The 17,698-nt window shown below is 37.3% G+C and overlaps 1 long non-coding RNA gene across 1 annotated transcript in view; it reads left to right on the forward strand.

The window, feature by feature from the left end:
• Positions 1-1,838: 1,838 nt before the first annotated feature.
• Positions 1,839-17,698, forward strand: part of LOC128931387 (uncharacterized) — a 37,871-nt gene continuing 22,011 nt past the window's right edge. Inside the window, exons 1-2 of the long non-coding RNA XR_008479729.2 lie at positions 1,839-2,127; positions 9,620-9,708. This is a non-coding gene — a long non-coding RNA (uncharacterized LOC128931387). The remainder of the gene's footprint in view (positions 2,128-9,619; positions 9,709-17,698) is intronic.

Consider the following 17,698-nt stretch of genomic DNA (forward strand, 5'->3'; position numbering starts at 1 on the left):
TCAATAGCTCTGTAGAATCATATTTCTAAATGGTAGTTTCTTTCTGCATTACTAAAATAATCCTTGGTAAGCAAACTATTTATCTTCCAGGCATAATTGAATTCCATTAAATCTTTGCATTCCTTCTGCCCTTCTTTCAGTTACACAATGCATCAGGGAGTATGAATACAGCCACATTTAACCTGGGCATGGGCAATGCCTTGTGACAGAAGGTGAGGAATTTGTCTTATAGTGCCAGTTTGTCTATCAACTAACATGGTGAGCGTGGCCAAATCACTTAACTTCTTTGTGCCTCAGTGCACCACTTGATATGTCATCCTCAATGACAAACTAGAGCTCGATTTTTTTTACCTCAACTCTTCCACCCCTACTTTCAACTGCTCTGTGAGAAAGATCAGAAGTTCCACCTTAGGTGACTTTTAGTGGCAGATCTGTAATGAATCCAATCTCAGAAACCATGAGCTCCAAATCATTGTCAGTGGTCAAATAGTAGAGACAAAGATATATTCATTTAAGTGATTTTTGGAGGTTGGGCTACTTCTCAGGTGAAATGGAATGATGTATTATTAGGATGTTTGCAGTTAGAGCCACAGAAATCAACTCAACCTTTCTGAACCATCCATGCAATTTTAATAGGTTTCACATAACTTTCATGGGTAAGGTAGGCATTGAGCTTGGTATACAAAGTCTCTAACTTTTCTGAGATTCTGTTGGTTTTGTTCTCTTCAACGTGTTAGTTTCATCTTTGGGTTGGTTGAAAGATGGAGGTAGTACTTCGGGCATCTTATTTAAATATGAACATGTCTGGAGGAAGGAGAGTCCATTCCTCCTGTTTTTCCTCCACTCAGGAATGGAGAACTATTCTCAGAAGTACTCCAGGTAACTTGTATCTGATTGACTGGAATTGTATCAAATGTCTATTCTTAAGCCAATCACTGGTAAGAAGAATGGATTGCCATGATTGGCTCAGATTCTGACAGTCTTTGCCAGTTTATTAGTTGGCTTCCTGGCATGACAAAGTCTTAGAATTCCCTATTCTGCCAATTCTGGTGATGTCACCTTAGTTTTCTGATTTGCTTAAATAAATGGAGATTTACCCTTGGAGCTGGAGATGCCCAGAGTTATCTTTAGAAGAGGCAGATATCCAGATAAATAAGGTTTAGTGAGGAGGAATGGCAACAGTGTTCACTAGAGTCACTATGGAAGAGATGATAAAACAAGAGGCAGCATGGAGCAGAGATTGTGGTTATAGAGGGTTCTAGTGCCAGAGAAGAAAGCAGACCAATCCACCAGTGGAGAGGGCTGCAGAGTCTCTGGAGAGGAACAGTCTGAGGTTCCAATGTTCTCTACCATTCTCTGGGTGTATGAATTTGGGGAAATTAATTTTGCCATATCTTAGTCTCATAACCACAATAAGATAGAGATAATTTCCCCATTTTGGAATTGATGCTAAAGTAAAATAAGAAATGTCAGAGGGAGCTTGGCACCTCAGAGATCATGCCATTATTGGAAGAATGTGTCTGATTCTTCTGGAGTAGACTGATTAGAAGAACAGTCTAAGCAGGAAATTATTTGTAATTGGAAGGGTGTGGCTAAATTGCAATATCTAACCTTCATTAATGCACAGAGCTTTATCACAGCACTAACCGTTATTGAGTGCTTCTCATATGCCAGGGGTCATTTATGAATTATATCAGTAATTAGGTACTGGGTGTATACAATATATCAGGCACTGGAAGTACAGCAGTAAATACAAAGAAAACACTTCTGTTCTTAAGGAAATTAAATCCCAGTGCAGAAAGACAGACATAAGTAAATGTTTGAAGCATATAGTAGGTGAGATAACACTGAGGTCTAAGGCGAAGGGTAAAGCAGGGAAGGGGCTGGAGATGCAAGTTTAAACGGGTGGTTGGGGAAGATGACATGTGAGCAAAGAATTGAAACAGGTGAGTGAGTAAGGCGCATGGCATTCTGGAGGAGGAGAGTTCCAGGCAGAGGGAAACAGCCAGTGTGAAAGTTCTGGTACTGGAGCATGCCTGGAAAGTTTAGAGAAAAGAAATGAGGACAGTGTGACTGGAAAGAGAACAAAGCAAAAATCAGGAGAAGGTGAGGTTGGAAAGCTGGCAGGTAAGACTGGGTGTGGGAGCTCGTTGGCTTTGCACGACATTTTCAGGACGATAGATGTCACTCTGAATGATGTAGAAGCTTGTGAAGGATTTTGAGCAGAAGTGAAATGATTTTCACTACTTTTCATCTGCCATTCTTTTGACATTCTGCCTGCATTCCTTCAGACAGACATCGGCATCTCTTATTCCAGACCCTGTGTCCTAGTTACTCTTTCAGAATTTTTATCTTTGTCCCTCTGGGCTGCATCTTGAGAAGTTTCTTCCTAGTCATTAATTCCTTCTTTGTCAAATACTGGATTCATCTAAATTTTTGTGTGTGTTTCATTATTTTAAGAAGTTCGAGTTGTTTTTTTATGTACTCATTCTTTTTATTTTCCTATTTTTCTATCTCAATTTATTATTCCCTTTAAAGAAATTTTCTGAATATAAAGAAATTTCTCTCTGAATATTCCAAATTATTTTTATAAAATTTTAGAAGGAATATTATTTGAATATTACTCACTCAAAGGGAATGATTATTCCCACTGTGATTTTTTGATTTTTTTTTTTTTTTTGCAGCCACATTTAGCACCTGTTTTCTTCCCATGGTATGCAGTCTCCCTCCAGAGTGGGATGATTTTATCTTCTGTCTTTTCTCTTTTGCACTCATCTCTTAGTCCAGTGGTATTTTTTGTTGTCTTCATCTAGCCCTCTGGATCCCTAGTCTGGAATCAGGTGTTTTGATGTGTTGTTCCTCATGCTTTTTTATGATGCTGGAAATAATAAATATCCAGTCTGAGAGCCAGTTCCTGAGTGTCAGGTGATGCTTTGTAAACCAGCTTTGCTGATTCTACTGTGTATAAAGTCTTGGTCTAGGGTGAAAGGAATTTATTAGCATTTCCTTAAGAGCAATGAGGAGAATGAACTACTTCCATCCCAGCACCTGGCTTCAAGCAGTGAGACTGGATCCTGTCCCTTGTCTAGCATAGACTTTTTAGTCTTCCTCACTTGCAGTCCCATCTACCTGTTTCCTGATCATAGATCCTACAGGTTCTGGGATTTAACCATGTTCCCTGCTTTGTGTTTCTGTTCCAACTATGGTCCATCATGATGTTTTTGTTTTTAAGCATATGCATATAGTTTAAATTTTATTTTCTTAGAGTTCTCAATAGTTATTTTGGAGGAAAAGTAAGATGTCACAGTATGAAGTTAATTCACCATCTTGACTGGAATTTTCAAACTGATTTTTAGTTAGAAATTGAGAATGCTATTTCTGTCAGTAGGTTTTGTAACCATGGCCAAATCAATTAACTAGTCATAATTTTCTTACCTGGATATCTTAGTCTGCTTGGACTGCCATAACAGTATGCCATGAACTGAGTGGCTTAAAGCACAGATGTTTATTTCTAACAGTTCTGGGCACTGGGAAGTCCAAGTTTCAGGTGTTGGCAGATTTGGCTTTTGGTAAGGGCCCCCTTCCTGGCTTGCAGATGGCCACTTGAAGAAGGCATTGTGGCTCATGTGACCTCCTCTTTGTGCCAGTGCAGAGAGAGAGAGGAGAGAGAGAGAGAGAGAGAGAGAGAGAGAGAGAGAGGGAGAATGTGTGTGTGTGTGTGTGTGTGTGTGTGTGTGTGTGTGTGTGAGAGAGAGAGAGAGAGAGAGACTCTAATGTCTCTTCTTCTTATAAGGATATTAATCACATCATGAGGGCACCACCCTCATAACCTCATCCAAACCTAATTACTTCCCAAAGGCTCCACCGCAAATGCCATCATACTGGGAGTTAGGGCTTCAGTGAATACATTAATTTTGGGGTAACAAAAATATGCAGTCCATCACACTAGATCAATACTACATTATTGTTTCCCAGTTTGCTTCATAATCATGGTTCATGCAATTTCAATAGGATATTGATCAAGAATGCCTCACTTAAATTAGTTTGGGAACTCTGAGTTGAACCAGATCAAATAGATTTTTTCATTGAAGTTCTTCTCAATAAGATGCTGCCTTAAACATGCACATGTATACTGTGAATTACTTACAAGGAGATTAAATATGCATAATCTCTTAAACTCATCTGAATATGGTATTTTTTTCATTCCATGCTTACTAGTATCTCCCAGAAAAGTATTTCAAGAAAGACAATTTATAGAATGCTAATACTAACCAAAGAAAAATATGTATGTATGTAAATACATATGAAATTACATGTATGTATAAATTTGTATATATATATATTTTTTTCTCAGTGCTTAGAAAAAATTTTGTTTTATACAGACTGTCCTTGACTTATGATTGTTTGACTTGTGACTTTTTTTACTTTACAGTGATAAAATGATACATATTTAGTAGAAATAATACTTCAGGTACTGATACAACCCTTCTATTTTTCAGTTTCAGTACAGTATTCAATAAATTGCATGAGATATTCAATACTTTCTTACAAAATTGGCTTTGGATTGCATGATTTTGCTCAACTGTAGGCTAATTAACCATTTTGAGCACATTTGAAGTAGTCTAAACTATGATTGATAGACTAGGTATTAAATGCATTTTTCACTTACAATATTTTTAACTTATGATGGGCGTATCAGACTGTAACTCACTGTAAGTCAAGGAACATCTGAATATACATACATACATGTGTGTGTGTGTGTTATACTATTGTGTCATATAGGTAATCAGTACCAACAGATAGCATAATACTATGAATAAGAAAGCCATTAAAAAGTATTTTTTTAACCAAGTGGAAAGTTGGAATTATAGAACAATAGAATATTAGAATGAAGGAGGTTTTTTCATATAGAATTGAATGCTTTTCAATTTTTTAAAGCTTTTCTCCAACTACATTTTGTATAAAATTTCTCTCTGTGTGTCTATATAATAGAGTTTGCTGTTTGCAGTGGTTGAAGAAATGGAGCCTCCACCCTTCTTTCTTGAGTAAAGCCCAAGGCCCTCTCAGAAACCTCTAAGACACTGTATGCCTGGCTTGAGTTTCGCCATTTGATGCCTCATTTTAACAGCAGAGGAGTCAGACGTTACAAAGTTGAAGTATTTCTCAATGTCTACTAGCTAATTGGGGCCAGCAGCAGGACTAGAATCCAGATTTTCTATGTTAGGAGTTCATTCCCCTCACACTGGTTTTCCATCTTTTCCAAATCTCCAAATCATTTTGTTAAATGAAATCCTGTGCAGAAATTCGACATGTGAAACAGAAGTAAAGTAGAGCTTTTCTGGTTGAAGGAGGAGGATTAAGGGTATCAAGAGGAAGGGTCGAGGGCCTTGTGTGCCATCTGCCAGCCCCCGCTCATTGGCCCTTAGTGGTTCAGAGACATACTGTTTAAAAACGATACATTAAACCAGGCAGAAACAATACATTCAGGCCTTTAAACAGGGATGACACCATTAATACACTTTGTGAAAGGGAATATTCTGATACTCGTACCTGTTATCAGAGATCATGGCTCAACAGCTAGAAGAATTAACATTTTTTTTTTTTCATTTAGCAAAGAGATTGTCCTTTGTGAAAGAACAAAACGGCAAAATTTGGTTTGATTTTAAAAGAAGAGACTAAAGAGTTTCTCTAAACCTTACCAAATGAGCTGGTATTAGTTGCCAAATCAGAAGCAGAAAGAATCCAGCCTCAGGGCCCCAGGGCAAAAACTTCTAGAACTCTGGTCATAACATCAGTGATTCAGGTTTGTGAATCAGCCCCTTTCTCTGGTTGCCATTGATGACAACAGACTTTCAGGAGAAAGGCAATGACAGTGTTCAGAACAGCGTCTCTCATTTGGGTGCTCAGCTGTATGATGAAAGCATATGTAACTATTTCTCATCAGTAGCAAAATCATGCTTTTATTCTTATCAAGTTCTGCCAAATCATTCACACTAAGTTGAACATGAGTAACACATAACATTCTGTTGGTTTTCTGCCTTCTGTTACTCCTATTTGGTGAGAGAATATGAGCTTAGAAATCTAATTATGCTGCATTGACCAAGTGAGATGAGAGAGGAACTCCAGAGCAAGGACTTTTCCTTCAAACTCAGCTCCAAGATAGGCAATGGGACACTAACTCCTGCTGGAGGATGGATTCTGCCCTGGCCTGCTGAGGGGTTTCATGGCGATTTTTAAGAATCTTTTCTTCTAAGAAGATTAAACAGTAAACATTAAGCTTTGGTTATTAGAAGTTGCATTCAGAGACAGAGAGAGAGAGAGAGAGAGAGAGAGAAAGAGAGAGAGACAGAGAGAGAGAGAGAGAGGGAGAGACAGACAGAGACAGACACAGAGAGAGAGAGGCTAAGAATAATTAAATACCTCTGTAGGGTTTTGTTTTACTTTTGCTTTTATCTAGAATTTTTAATTAGAAGATCTGCATTTGAAGCTATTCCACTTCTCGTTTAATATTCTACTAAGTTATTCTGTAGAACTTAAAGGTACTTTTTGATATTTACAAAAATGGCTCTCACTAGACTCTCATCTCCATTGTTTAGAAGTTGTGGGCAACTAGATCTATCAGTCATTAATTGACAGATTGATTGTTTATTTTGAAAAATATATGGGACACATACTATGTATCAGACATTGTACTAGTGTCTGGGGCAGAGTAGTAAACAAGAGAGACACAGTCCCTGCTTTCAATGAACTTTGTGTATTTATAATACTATATTCTATTAATTCACATTTATTAGTACATGCAACTTTAATGTTTTTAGTACTTTGAAACAAAGATTTTTTTTCTCACAAATTCTTGAAGCCTGCAAGACGCACAATATGCAATGAAAGCATTAGGAGTTGAGTAATAATGCCTTTAGAGCTATCAATTGCTGCAGGAGACGATGCCACTTGAAGAGCAATGAGGATAGAGAACACCACTCAAGAATCAGAAATTCATTTGTATTTATTTCTGGAATGCATGTGAAACTATTTTTAAAGGTAGTAACTTGTTCTCATTAGGGACATTTGCTTTACTTTATTGAATATTAATTATATTTTGATTAGGCTATATGTAGTCACTGCAGAAGCCAATGTTGAGTATTGGGAAAATCTATTTAAAACTCAGAAGATGAAGTTTTACTTGTTTTATTATTTTTTTTTGAGACGGAGTTTCGCTCTTGTTACCCAGGCTGGAGTGCAATGGCGCGATCTCGGCTCACCGCAACCGCCGCCTCCTGAGTTCAGGCAATTCTGCTGCCTCAGCCTCCTGAGTAGCTGGGATTACAGGCACACGCCACCATGCCCAGCTAATTTTTTTTTTTTTTGTATTTTTAGTAAAGATGGGGTTTCATCATGTTGACCAGGATGGTCTCAATCTCTTGACCTCGTGATCCACCCACCTCGGCCTCCCAAAGTGCTGGGATTACAGGTGTGAGCCACCATGCTCGGCCTATTTTTTTTTTTTTTTTTTAAAAAGGGAACATGATAGTCGAACTGGACCCTTTCTTATTACATGTAGAGGACTGTATGTTAGACCTACCAGTGATGGCACCGGCCCTGTGTCCCTCCTAAGTAGAACTTCTTTGTTCATAGTTCATAGGGCAGGTATACCATGTGACCCCATAGTCTTCCCTACCCAAATCCAGAGATTAGCCAATTACCTACAATGGGTCCTGGTATAAAAAGATATACAGGCCAATCCGACTTTTTTCATGTAGACCAAATTAGGAATTCAGAGAGAAATGGGAGGTATGTCAAAGGACCTATAGAGAGCATTCACAATATATGCTTGGGGTCATAAGTCAAGGTCAAGCTGGAGTTGGACAAAAGCAGAAAATATTAAAGGAGAAACAAGAAAATATATGAAGGTAAAAGGGAAAAAATCCCAGGACACTGGTGATGGGCAGAAAAAGGCAAGCAGAAATATTAGTAACATATCACTGTAGGGCAGCCATGAAGTCTGGAAACAGTATTTTATTGTACATTTTAATGCAGTATCAATGAAGTATTAATTATGTGTTGGTTACATTTACAGATTTGAAATTCAGCCTATTGGTGGAAATTCGGTAGCCTGGCTCTGCTGTGGATCCCACTCAAGTTGTCTGACTTTTCCTGTGTTCCAGTGCATTTGTATTTACTGTGTACAATCTTGCCATCCCCAATATTTCTGGGGATAACTAAAGTGAATATTTTTTGTTGCAACCAGAAGATGCTAACTGAACTAGACTCTTTGAGGGTGAAGCACATTTCCTAACATAGGCTTATATACTATTTTTGGCTGGGGAGATTTTTCGTGTGTGTGTCTTCCCTTTTCTGTAATCTATGCTGCTGAGACTTCTAAAAACTTACATTTGTCTTAAGTGCTGTGCATCTATCAGTGCTTTTCTTTGTGTAAATATTTCTCCCATGATATAAACTGCAGTGTTTGATTCAAGCCATTGATTTGTACTTGCAGAGCAGAAAACAAACCATTCAGTTTACTTCAGTGAAATCTAATACTAAATCTAATACCATGCTTGCCAAAACTTCCATTAAAGACATATGCCTTGACTCATTGATTCCAATAATAGGGAAAAGCACCATTCCCCAGCAGCTGGAGATTTGATATTGCTTTTGAGGGAAAAGAAAAAGATCCTGCCAAAATATTTATATAGCTTGAGAACTCTAGAAGCCTCCTAGTAGCAGGCAGGATTCTATGATCTCTAGTAGCACAGGAATTGCTAGTTCTTGAAGAAGTCTAAATTGGCTCATAGTGAGAACATGGATGAGACAAGTAGCAGAATAAAAGTTAAAGTAATAATGTTGGGAATCACAGATGTCTAGAAGAGACACACACACACAAAGAAAAACAAATCTCAGACTAAGAATAGTATCATCATTAAACCCAAACTTAATACTTAGATTCTCAGTAGCCGAGGCAAGAGGGAAACTAGATGATGATTAGTTCTTACTATCTAACTACAAGATGTACCACATTTTACCTTGCTAAACAGAACCTTAATCTTTTCCCGATTCATTGATTAGAGGTGAATGCATTAGGATGTCCTTATTTATGATTAGAGGTGAATGTATTATGACGTCCTTATGTATTATGACCGCATTGAATATTATGAACTTCAACCTGCATGTTATAAATACATCTATAAATACAGTCAAGCAGAAAATTATGTACTAAATGGTGCTTTCCTTTTTACTAAAAGTTCTTACAGATTACATGTTCAGTGTTTTTATTTTTATTTTTTTACCTCAGCTCTTAATGACAGTCAAAAACTATAAATGATAATTATGTAAAGACAAATTTACAGAGGCCTGGGGTAGACATTGAGCAATATTTTCAAGATGCATACCTGTCGTGTATGCACAGGATGAAACATTGACCCCAGGCCTTGCTTGCACTCCCAGATTTAACTTTGACGTTCTCACATAAGCTCCTACCATTCATTTCTATTGAACCATCTGCAGCTGCCTTGAAGATGTCATGTTGCCATTTGCTTTCTTGCCCTTTCATTTACCCTGCCTTCATCTGGAACACCTCGATAGCCATTCAATTTTGCGTAACTTTTTCTTATTTTAACTCTAGCACTGGCTACTGCCTAGGAAGACAAGGGGCATGGTGTTGGGTACATACAGGTACCAGAACATTCCTGAGGACTCACACCACAGGGAAAGGTAAGCCACTTACTTCTTGTGCCATCTACTCACAATTTTAGGAAAAGGTCTATCAATTAATGGATTTACTTTAACATTAAACTAGATGGAACATTTTGTCTCTTTCTTCTGCTAAACAGTATCTTGGGCTTAAGAGAAAGGTATTTAAAGAAAATCAACAAATTAAATTTTGTATGTATTTCCGAGTGGTAGTATGACTTTTTGTGACCTTGCTACACGCTCAGTAAGGAAAAAAAAATTTTAAACACACTTTCGTTATAGAAGATATTTGCCAGGATATATTCATAAAAAAGTTTCATAAACCTTAGATGCCAGGTCGCAGACAAACTTCTAACAAGTACCTTTTCCTTCTCCGGGCTTTGAACTCATTGCTTTTCATCCCACTCCTGTGTGCTATTGTCTTTGTGATGTTCGTTATTAGATTTTGCTTCTTCAAGGAAGATATCCAAGAGCCCAAGTAATTTCTGGAAACCAGTGTTTTACCCTTGACCTCCTGCTTTTTATCCTACTGGTCCTTGCCAGAAGTAGCTGGTTGCCTGGTATAAGAAAACAATCATAATTATCTCATTAATATTTGGACCTGGCCTTTCTGCTAATCAGGTTTGTACTGCTGAGAGTTCAAAGGAGGAGAACAGAAATCTACTAAGAAGAAAGAAATTGTTTCTCAGGCTATAAATAATTCGAGAAGGCTGCCCAGGGACAAAAATTTGCCTGCTGGCGAAATAAAAGACCATGTAAACGATAGAGTTATTTGGAGAGTATAGTTCTGTGAATTTAACTGGCCTAGACTCTGGGCCTCTGAAAGGTAGAGACCATGCTCTCAGTCGTGCCTTTAGTACTTTGTCTGTGACAGGCTATTAGATTTGTTGATTGTGTCAAAGAAAAGCAAATTCTGAAATGAAGGTTTTTTGTTTTTGCCTTTTGAGACAGTCTTGCTCTGTTGCCAGGCAAGAGTACAGTGGCACGATCTTGGCTCATTGCAACCTCCAACTCCCTTGTTTAAGAGATTCTCCTGCCTCAGCCTCCCAAGTAGCTGGGATTACAGGCACACGCCACCACTCCCAGCTAACTTTTGTATTTTTAGTAGAGATGGTGTTTCACCATGTTGGCCAGGATGGTCTCAATCTCCTGACCTCGTGATCCACCTGCCTCAGCCTCCCAAAGTGCTGGAAATACAGGTGTGAGCCACCGTGCCTGGCTTGAAATGAGTAATTTCTTTCATTCTCTATTCTCTCTGAATTCACTTACTGCTTCTCAGAATGTGTTTGAGTGTAAAGGGATTTGTACTGGATATGTCCAGACAGGTTGTAACTTTGGAGGTAAGGTCTGTCTGTCATTCAATGTACTTCATTATTATTTGTGTCCATTTCTTTCTTTGTTCCTTTGTTTAGTTATTTAAGTAATTGGTCACAAAACAGACATGCTTGCCGAATGCTGAAACATGGTGTTTGACACTTATAAATTATTCCAGGTTATGTATGAGACTATAATAGATAAAAGTGATTTAGATAATAAAGTGATCTGTAATGGAAGTAAATGAGAGTTGGGTGCTGTAGCTCACATCTTCTACTCCCAGCACTTTGGGAGGCTGAATCAGTAGGATCACTTGGGCCCAGGAGTTTGAGACTAGCGTGGCAACATAGCTAGACCTTGTCTCTACAAAAAATACTAAATTAGCCAAGTGTGTGATGCACACCTATAGTCCCAGCTACACAGGAGGCTGAGGTGGGAGGATCACTTGAGCTTCAGATGTTGAGGCTGCAGTGAGCCATAAGCATGCTACTGCACTCCATTCTTGGTGACAGAGGGAGACCATGTCTCAAAAAAAGGAGAAAGAAGTAAATGAAAACTTAGAGAAATAATGGTTGCAGTTTCCAAACTAAAGCCTGTAATTCTGGTCACTATGATTTGGAAATATTTTCTAGAACTACTGTGACTCTTGCCATTACTCTATAAAATACAAGCCAGCTCCAAAAGGAAGCATTTCCCCCACTGCATATAATACAATTAGACAGATGGTATTGTATACATGTTCATAATGATACGTTTTTTAAAAATTAGCACAGCAAATATTAACTGAGCATGATCTTCATGTCCTGTTCCGTACAGCCTGTATTTGTTGATGTGGACTCTAATAAAACGGCCAGTCCTTCTACTAATGAGTGGAAAACAATATTATTGCTTACATTCCTCCTAGAATTTGCATATGCAAAGATACAAAATCCAGAAATAGCACTCAAGAGAACAGTCTGTAGAAATCTTGTCTAACAACTCTAAATTTTCAATCAGAATTGAGCCAGAATTATAGCCACAGTTCTCTGAATTATTCATGATAAATAGATGACTGGCTACCCATGGGACTCTGATACAGCACTTTTGATGTGGGAAAATAATTAGAATTGTCATATCCACTCTTTGTAAAATTATGAGCGCTGTTATTTATTAATAGCAAATGTCATAACGTAATCCAACTGTCATTTTCATATCTAATTAAAGAATAAATGTTCTGATTCTGAGACTTGTTTGTTTACCAGCTGGAAGCAAGCAATGTAAAAATCACAAAAAAATGTATTAATTACCAGATGATCCCCAATATGCCATGGTTACAGAAGGCATGGTCATCTCCAAGAGTAGCTGCCCTTGGAGATGAATTCCTCAGGGAATGCCTTTGAACCATCATTTATTTTCCTTAGGAAAAAAGTGGACAATATCATAAGTAAACATGCACTTTTTGGTTTTCCAGACACCTGTAAATGTCACAGCTAATGAAGAGCAATTAGAAATGAAAATACAATCCATTGAATCAGATAAGAAACAAACTCAGCAGGCTGCTTCTTGTTGCTATTATTCCATTCACAAGAAAATGTCATCTTCTCAAAATCAATTGATTTTCTGAAGCAAATTCCTTGATACAAAAAGGACCCTGGGGTTTATGTAGGGCATTACCCCATTTAGTGAAAAATTCACCTATTTCTTTCCTCTATGAATGTGTTATTTTATATCAACTACGTATCAAGGAAGCTATGTCTGATTATAATAAAGAGAAAAGAATCTTTGGATGGTGTCAAGCCAAAACAGATAATTTCTACAGAACACAATACTCTTTGGCTCTGTGTGGTGATATTGCCTCCCAGACATTTTAAGACTTAACACCTAAAGAATGGGTTTATTTTAAGTTAACAAATGAAAAGAATAAGATCTTTTGTCTTTGTTAATGTCAGACTTTCCGGGCCTTCTTTCTAATCATCTTATCAGTACTTTTTTTTTTTTTCCTATTCCTTTGAATTCTTTTGGCATTTACTCAAGGTCTCTCTTTTGCCTTTTGTTACTGTGTGTTCTCTCTCTAGGCCATCTCAATCACCCTCATCACTTCACTCATCTGGAATGATTTGGAAACCTGTATTGAGTTCCTACATTTTCTTGTGGTCCAGAGTGATAACAACAGACCGGGCATAGTGGTTCACACCTGTAATCCCAGCACTTCGGTAGGCCGAGGTGTGTGGATCACCTGAGATCAGGAATTCAAGACCAGGCTGGCCAACATGGCAAAACCCAATTTCTACTAAAAATATAAAAATTAGCCAGGTGTGATGGCTCATACCTGTAATCCCAACTACCTGGGAGGCTGAGTTAAGAGGATTGCTTAAACCCAGATGACAGGGGTTGCAATGAACTGAGATCATGCCACTGCACTCCAGCTTGGGCAACAGAATAAGATTCCATCTCAAAGAAGACAACACACACACACACACACACACACACACACACACACACACACACGATAGCAATAATGGCAACATTCCTTGTATACTTACTGTGTGCTGGGCACTGGTTTAACAAATGAACATGTATTATCTCATTTAATTCTTGCAACCACCTGTGAGGTAGATGCCATTATCATCTTAATTTTGCAGGAGAAGAAACTAAAGTTGAGTGATGTCACACAGTTCTCTTAGAGTCATACAGATAAACAATGAAGCTGGGTTTGAAATCCTGACAGTTTGACTCTAAAGTTGACTCTAAAGTTCTAGGTGAGAGATTATGGTCTTATATCTCATTATTTCTGTTTAGAGAAGAATTGTAGTGCTTTTTGTCCCCAACCACCTGGTAAGCATCTTCCCTTGAATCTCCTATAGGCCTCTTAAGGCAAATCTACATAAAACACATTTCCAAATATTTCTGCTTCCCTTTTGGCAATTAATTCATGTATTCAACCAATAAGAATTCATCAAGCATCATGGAGAGTCAGATAGAAGCCTATGTACTAAGGATAAAATGTTGAAGAAAATAATAGTGATTTCTGCATTTATAGAGTTTATTTTTTCAGAGAAAGTAGACTCTTCTTAATCACATTATTTTGCAAATAGACAATTATTCCCAGCCGGAATAAGTGTGCAGATGGGAAAATACAATATGCTGTGGGAGCATGTAATAGAAGACCTGCCTTGTTTGAGGGGAAGATGGGGAAGGGGGATGAAAGAAGGGTTTCTCCTATAAATTTCTAATTAAGTTGGGATCAAAAAGATGAGTAGATGAGTAGTAGTTAACTAGGCAGGGGATAATTCCAGGAAGTAATTCCAACACTTGCAAAGGCCCTGAGATGGAAGGAAACGTAGCATATTAGAGAGACTTAAAAAAAAAAAAGATTGGTATATCTGGGACAGTGGTTAAAGTTACAAGGGCAGACTAGACAAGCAAGAACAAGACCATGTAGGGCCTTCTAAGATGTATTAAGTATTTTCCTCTTATTCTAAGACCAATAAAAAGCTCTTGGGGGTTTAATTATTGTAGTAAAAGAATAAAATTTATGTTTTGAAGATGCGATTCTGGCTGCTGTTGGGAGGCTAGTTTGGAGGGGGAAGAGTAGATCAGGGAATCTAGTGAGGAGGATATTTCAGTGTTCTAGGTGAGAGATTATGATCTTATATCTCATTATTTCTGTTTAGAGAAGAATTGTAGTCTTGAAGATAGAAATGAAATTCAAATATACCTTTCCATTCAAATCAGAAATCTTGGAGTATCTCAACCTCCTCATTTTTCCTGCTCATTTAATCCAATTATTTTCCTGTTGATTTTACCTCAACATGTTGTCTGTCTTTTCCCCTTTCTTGAATTTTATGGCTCTACTCCTGAATTCTGAATTACTTTCTAATTTGTATGAATGCAATAGTCTGTTTAATTCTTTCTCTGTACTATTTCCAGACTGTTTATTTGAAGACATAAATAAAACAATATTTCATTTCTGTTTATAACCATTCAACAGTTATGGGATAAAGTCTAAACTTTAAAGAACATAAGAATCCTATGTTAGCCATATTGAAATATTAGCAGATTTATGAAATAAATAACTGTACAGCATTTTCATTATACGAATCATCATAGTACAATTGTTCCCATTAGATGAAATGGCTGTCTATAACGCTAGAGATAGAGAAAGTGCCAATGATTTTATATGAACAACTTACTTGCTCACTTATGTTTAAACTAGACTTTTAACTCTATTGGATACCTCTTGTGTCCAGCCTCACAACCTCCCCATTCACCTCAGTCTCTGCAAGCTCTTGCTGCAGCAAAAGTTTACACATATACACACACACACACACACACACACACACACACACATATATATATATATATATATATATATACATATTTTTCTACTATGAGGTGTTTCTGATGGCACAGGTGAATTGCTTTCAGAAACTTCTGCAGTAATTCTGGCACAGGTGCAAACTGGAAGTAGAAATTAATGCCATGGGAAACCTGTGCCCAGTGAGAAATTGGAATTGGTGGCTATATACTCCCTTTCCATTCTTTTGGAAGAACAATTCTGTGCAGCTTCCATAGAACATGCTACACAGCTTCTCAAAGGGTCCCAGTGGATCAAGCTCCAGTTGCCAATTCAATAGATTCTTCAAATGGCCATTTCTCCTTCACTCCTTTTCCCTGGAGTTCTCTAAATAAATCAATTATATATAAGCCCTTGTCATAAGCTGTGCTTTTGGGTGAGGACACAGACTAGGACATCTGTGTTAACTCTGGTAGAGGTAATGGTGACTAAAGATTATGATGAAATAGCTAATGACTTAAAAAGGTGCTATTGAATTATACTTAAACAACAGAAATAATAATGGGTTCTGATTAATCATTCAGCAATTAATGATCACAGAAGAATAATTAACAAGCACTATATATTTTAGCTCACTATTTTCAATGCATAAATAAAGAGACACTACCAAAAAAATTGCAAGAAACATTTTATAAGAAAAGTAACAATGTTTAGGACTTGGATGATCACAAACTTGGGACTTGTAGTGCTAGGAAAAAGTTATTAACTCTAACATAAACGAGAAAGAAAATGGCACCACACAGCTTTTATAAGAAGCTGCACTGTGAGGAACATATGGCATACTTGCAAAAGGGTACATTATCTCACCAAAATTCCAGTATGTGTATGTCTTTTATAGCACTCTTGGTGTATTAGCTTCCGAGATTTATTCCTTGAGCTCTAAGGATATAAAACTGAAAGATGGCAACTCTTCAGTGAAGATCGAGACTCATTTGGAAAACTTACTTGATTACATGTTAATAATATTATTGCCAATGAGATGCTTCTCAACTTTATTTGTTAGAAGGCAATCATGAGTCAGTCCCCAATTTTTTAAGCTCATAAGTAACAGACTGAAATAATAGGACACCCACAGATGATGGAATTAATATAGAAACTTGCTTCATTGGTAAGGACTGGGTATTCCTGGTCCACCATTTCATCTGGAGAATCCAAAGTGATGAACCAGTTCATGCTCCTGATATGGGGATGTTTTAACTAAGGAGATAAGCCCATTTGGGAGTAAACTCCTTTTTCTCCAGGCTACCGTTTCCATTAAGTATTTTAATTTCAGGTTTCTGTGCACATGTTTTGGTTGGTCATGAATCCCTTGCAGAATTTCTGAGCCTACAATTTCAGAAAGTCATCTTGTGGGAAATAACCATCATAGGAGACAAGATAAAAATATCAGCTTCTACTTTCCTCTACTATTGCCTTGAATAATCAGGGCAACAATAACTTTCTGCTCATATATGACTCTTCATATGCAAGTGTATCCATGGGTGTGATGTGTATGTATGTATGTACATGTGCACCAGTGGTTTTTGAAGCTTCTCCCGATTTTTAAAAAATCCCTGCTCTCTCCTTGTCTTGTGCTTGGTTACTCATTAAAAATTCCTTAGAAGAGGCTGGGGTTTCACATGCACTTTTTTATGAACCCATTTCTAAGGTACATGGACCTCTCTGCTAGCTCTCTGAGAGAGTATTACTACTAGAGGGAAGCCAGTAATGGTGATGTCACTGAACAAAAATAGTTTTTTCATTAAACAAGACATGGAAGCAACTTGATCAAAGTCACCTTGATTTGCTTTAGGGAGGCAACACTGAAGCTCCATTGACTCTGTTTGTGTCATTTGGTGTAATTATCGTTAAGACTCTTTTCAGGGTATTGCAATATGGGTCTATTAATTCTTCCTGGAAATGTTCAAAATCAGATATCCGGGGAAATGGGCAATAACTATTTCTAGTTCTCTATTTTTTTAGTTCAAAGAAGACCAAGCACATATACCAAGTAAGTTTTATTTTCCCAAGAATAATATACAAAACAACTCTAGTGGTATATGAAAATACATACAGACAATACATCCAGAACATTGGTTTTCTCATCAATACATTCTGTGCATGCTTGGCTATGCATGTGTTTTTAATATTCTTTGTAATTGACACAGTTAACTACCTACAAAACAAGAAGTTTTATTATGAAAACAAATAGAATTGGTCAGAGCATTACGTAAGATAGATGGAGAAAAGAAAACTATGCAAGATCAATAGTCTTTATTTTTTGTTTAAGCAGTAAGCAGTCAGAACTGGAATGGGAAAAATGGTCAATACACAATAGCAACAAAATCTCATAAAAGTCTTAGAAACAAATTTAACTGGAAC

Source organism: Callithrix jacchus, chromosome 2 (genome assembly GCF_049354715.1).
Source record: "Callithrix jacchus isolate 240 chromosome 2, calJac240_pri, whole genome shotgun sequence".
Classification (NCBI taxonomy): Eukaryota; Metazoa; Chordata; class Mammalia; order Primates; family Cebidae; genus Callithrix; species Callithrix jacchus.